Genomic DNA, 5,195 nt, shown 5'->3' with positions numbered 1-5,195 from the left:
TCCGGGATTCTCATCAATACGGGCGTGGGTAACCCAACCGCGCCATTAACCACGGCGCTTGGGAGATAAGCGAGTTTTATTGGGCTGGTGGGGGCGTATAGTCTCGGCCACCCTTATAAGGGGATAAGGATCCATCCTTTCCATTCACGCCTTCTTCCTCCCTTGCTTATCCATCCCTGCGCACTCGAACTCCAGCGCCCAAGTCCACACTTCCCACCTCTACCCTTCTCCAATCATGTCCGGAGCGGGAGGTAGATGGATGGCCTCCTCCGTCATGGAGGGGCAAATCAAAAAGTTGAGGAAGGCCAGATACTTGTCTAACGACATCGCGCACCGGCTTCTCGAGGTGGGGAAGCTCGTCCCCACCCCTAGGCCCCATGAGAGGGTCGTATTTCTCCCCCATTTCCTCTGCGGACTGGGCTTTCCTCTTCACCCGTTCGTCCGAGGGCTCATGTTCTACTACGGCTTGGACTTCCACGATCTGGCCCCAAACTTCATCCTCAACATCTCGGCGTTCATCGTCGTGTGTGAGGCCTTCCTCCGCATCCAGCCTCACTTTGGCCTATGGCTGAAGATCTTCAGTGTCAAGCCGAAGGTCGTGGGCGGACGTCAAGCAGAGTGCGGAGGTGCCATGGTGGGCAAGATAGCCAACGTTACATGGCTCGAGGGCGCCTTCGTAGAGACCATCAAAGGATGGCAGTCGGGGTGGTTCTATATCACCGAGCCGCGTGACCCTGAATGGGCAGCGGCCCCCGAATTTTGATCCGGCATCCCCACTCGGATCACATCTTGGAAGGAGACGAGCCTGTTGTGGGGTAGTCCGGAAGAGGTGACCGGACTCTAAACCTGCGTCCGAGACCTGGTGAACAAGAAGGTTAAGCTTGTCAACATAGTCCAGGTCATGCTCTTCTGCCAGACGTGTCAACGACGGGCCTTCACCTTGTGGGAGTTCGACCCGGCCCAGCACTAGACTCTGTCCCGGCTTTTCAACACAAAGCACGAGGACGCTTGGAAGGTGTTATTCAAGAGCTCCGAGGTCTCCCCACCCGTCACCGAGGATCGCGGATTCTGCGCCAAGCGCAAAGCCACCGAAGTAAGCTTGCCTTTAGTATTTCTCGGGACACTTGATTTTCATGGTTTGATTCCATGCAGGATCTAAACTCCTGCTCCTTTGACAAGACTGGAAGAGGACATCCGGACAGTTTGACTGCCCGACCCCTTTGCCCGAAAGCCCAGCAGACGCGCACTTGACGAAGCTGCTGGTTCCGGCACCTCACGTGGTGCCGGAGAAGAAGGCCAAGAAGAAGGCCACGGGGACTCGAAAGAGTTCCCGGCGCCTGGTGGTGTCGGATTCATCGCCCGACAACCCCGAAGCACCCTCCGCCTCTGAGGATGAGGAGGAGGAGGAAGAAGAAGAAGCCTCGCCCCCTCCAGCGAGGGGAGGAAAGAAGAGGAAGGCCGCCCCAACTAGGGAGGCCGGAGGGTCCATGAAGGGGAGGACCCTTCTGCCGGACTACGCCTCCGATGCCGAAGACGGCGGGGAGGAATGGCCATCCGGGGTCAAGCCCCTGGCAAAATCGTAAGTATCCGGATACCAGAATAACTTATGGCGCTCCTCTGATGTATGGTACCTTCTGACGCCGAATTCAATTATGCAGTCCACCCCAGGCTCAACTCGGAGATTCGTCGAGCGGCTCCCTGGACTCGTCGGATGTGAATAGCGCTTCACTTCCGACGGCCTCCTCCCCTCTCCCTACAGACGACGCTGAGGTGGAGTCCCAAAAGGGGCTAAACTAGGAGGAGGTGGTCCTGGAGGCGCCACAAGGCGACCTCCCGGACTCCAGGCCCAAAGAGGGTAAAACCCCAGAGGGATCTAAGTCCGGCCCCGGGCCGGACACCGCTCCGGAACCAACAACGGTTCCAGAGTACGGCAGGCGGCGCCTTCGTAAGAAAGGCGCGCCTACGACGCCGGCGGCCTCCGTCCAACCGGAGACGCTGGACAATTTGCTGGAGGTGCTTAACGGCACCTTCATCGACGAGGAGCACCGCACTGTTATGAGTGCGGTGATTTAGAAGGTTCAGTCCGCCAAGAGCGGACTGACAGAAGCCTGTACCAGCCTGCTAACAGGCTTCGAGGTATGTAAAACATATAAAAATGTTACCGCATAGACAGTAGCCCCTGATGCTCGGTTCGGCATTCGAAAAGAAAAGCCGAGCTGAGGATCTAAAAAGATATACGCAGGAGTCTAATATAAATATGTCAATATGGGAATGCAGGCTGCGCTGCTGACCTCTGCCGCACTGACTGCAGAGGTCAATGCATTGAAGGGAGTCTCGAGCAGTCCGAGAACGAGCTCGGCCATGCCAAGAAGCAGCTCGAGGACAAGGAGGGTATGTAATACCGGATGTAAATGTATATAGAAATACCTGGTTGCAAATAATGACAGGACCAACGTAAATGTTGCAGGGGCCACGACCGAGGTGGCGACCCTGAAGGAAGAGGTGTCCAAGGCCGAAAACATTGCGGCCTTGGAGCGCACCGAGCGAGAGAAGCAGGAGGCGCGGGTGGCGGAGGTGCGGCAAGAGCTCCAGGCTCTCGTGGAGAAACACGAGAGTTTGGAGCGTGAGTCGAAAACTCGAGAGTCCGAGGTCGCCTTGGCTCTTGAGAGTGCCAAAACCGCTAAGGCCGAAGCCCAGAAGGCCCTCCAGGAGATCGAGGCGATAAAGAAAATAGCGGCGGGTAAGGCATTTTTTATGCAAAGCAAGCATATAAAAGTGAATTATCTGTTACTTACCCGAATCCGGAGCTCTCCAGGAGCGTTCGCCGATCTACCCCGTAGTGTGTCTGATGCTGCCGCATTCTACCGAGCCGAGGAGGGGAGCTCGATGGAAAAGGTGTTCTCGTCTCAGTATGCTGAGGCCGAACATCTGGTGCCCCTGAGCGACCAGTTGAAGCAGCTGGTCGAGCTCCACAAGGTGGCCGAACAGGCCATGAAGGGCCTCATAGTTCGGCTGTGGCCGGCAGAAGCCATGCTTGGGAGCTACTTCGGTCTGGTGCGGCGGCTGGTGGACGCGTGTCCATGGATTGAGGTCATCAAGCGCTCCTTCTGTATTGAAGGTGCCCGTCGGGCCCTTGCCCGTGCTAAAGTGCACTGGGGCAAGTTGGACGCTGAGAAGCTTTTGACGGACGCGCCACCACCGGGCAAGGAGTATCGCACGCCCGAGATGTATTATAAGGGTGTCCTGAAGGGTGCCCGCCTTATAGCGGGTGAATGCTCCAAAGATGTAATTTTTGAGTAGACTCGCATCTGTTATCCTGTACGCTGAAAACTTTGTTCATATGCGCTAAGCAATGCTTATTAATTTAAAATATTACCTTCTGTGCGGCCATTTATCAAGTCTAAGAGATGCAAGTCGTCGGCTTCTACCCCCATGCCACGAGTGCTGGGGTGTTTGGGATAAACCTGAGCGCTCTTGTTCCCATTCTTGGGTCCATCTAGGGAGGTGCTTTGCACAACGAACAAGTCCATCAGACTTATAATGCTTTATCACTCTCACTTAGCCATAGAATTCTATAATTTTAAATTTCGGCGAAGCCCCTAGTATTTGGAAGACCGAGTTCGGGGCGCTATCCACGCCTAGGCCAGATAAATCCAGCTCCTAGCTCTAAGCGGCATAAGTCTTTAGGGACTCGAAAAACCTCGCGAACAGCGACCAGTCTCTCGCACTATCATGACGGTCAGTTTTAGCTTTCTCTACTGAGGTGTTAACCCAGCTCAACTGGGGCACAATCGCAGTAGTTCTCCCAGCGCTACCTTAGCCAACATTGCGGAACGTAAGGTACCAAAACATGGGAGCCGGACAAACCCAACTATTGACCCAAGACATGATTCGGAGCCGATGCATATAGTGCTATAAGTTCGGGGTGCCACACTCATGAGAGTATTCGGTCTTCTCGCACCATGTTATGGGGTGCTTAAGCCCCTGGTGTATCGGCCGTACCAAAGTGTACGATTGCATAATGTCATAACTGAACATATTTTGTATAAAAATAGATGAATACAATAAGAACTATGTATTGCTTATTAAAAAGGGCTGCTATGAAAGCAGAACGATACAAATAGTGTGATAAGCAAGAGATGGGATTATTTGACATGTCCCCCTCCAGGGGCAAGCTGCTGGACTTTAAGTAAAACAGGTATTTAGCTCGTTATAGAGACCACCTGGACATTTGACGTGGCATGTTCTCTCCCTGGCTGTTGCATCGTGTGTTCAGCGAGTGTATTGCCGGGCAGGCCTTGCGAATAGGTGGGTCCTGAAAGTATATAATAATAAAAAAAGAAACGGCAGAATAGGGAGCCCCTTAGTGCGGTTGAGCCGCATTCTGGGTGTGCCGTAGTCGTGCCCCTCCCCTTATGCCCATGGTATTTCCAAAGCGTAATTATGTACGCGTGGTACCGATATCGCCATCTGGCGAGGGCTGGGGTTGGGGCCGCACTGCTATGCTTGCTCGAAACGTGCCAGCCGGTGTTGTTGAAGGTTAGTTCGGGCGCGCTTGACGTTGTCCGGACGTTTAACACCTGGATTGGGGAATTTCCTTGAGAGGCTACTCTGTACTTCGGCCGCCAGGGCCGCCGTGTGCTCCTCCGTTCGGAGAGAGCGTTCGGTGTTTCCATTTACGGTGATGACTCCGCGAGGGCCTGGCATCTTGAGCTTGAGATATGCGTAGTGCGGCACCGCATTCAATTTTGTGAATGCGGTTCGTCCGAGCAGGGCGTGATAGCCAATACGGAATGGGACTATGTCGAAGATTAACTCTTTGCTTCGGAAATTGTCCGGGGATCCGAAGACCACTTCGAGTGTAATGTACACCTGGTATGACTCCTTTAAAGGTTGTCTTTGTGGGTTTAATCCTTGAAGGATCTATACCCATTTTTCGCACTATATCCTGATAAAGCAGGTTCAGGCTGCTGCAGCCGTCCATGAGGACTCTATTGAGGTGAAATCCGTTAATGACTGGGTCTAGGACCAATGCGGCGAATCCGCTGTGACGAATGCTAGTGGGGTGGTCCCTTCGATCAAAAGTGATCGGGCAGGAGGACCATGGGTTGAACTTTGGGGCGACCGGCTCCAATGCATAGACGTCCTTGAGAGGACGCTTCTGCTCCCTTTTGGGGATATGGGTTGCGTATATC

The sequence above is a fragment of the Triticum dicoccoides genome, chromosome 2B (assembly GCF_002162155.2).
Source record: "Triticum dicoccoides isolate Atlit2015 ecotype Zavitan chromosome 2B, WEW_v2.0, whole genome shotgun sequence".
In the NCBI taxonomy this organism is placed as follows: domain Eukaryota; kingdom Viridiplantae; phylum Streptophyta; class Magnoliopsida; order Poales; family Poaceae; genus Triticum; species Triticum dicoccoides.
The sequence above is the reverse complement of the archived record's forward strand: the minus strand, read 5'-3'. Positions refer to the sequence as shown.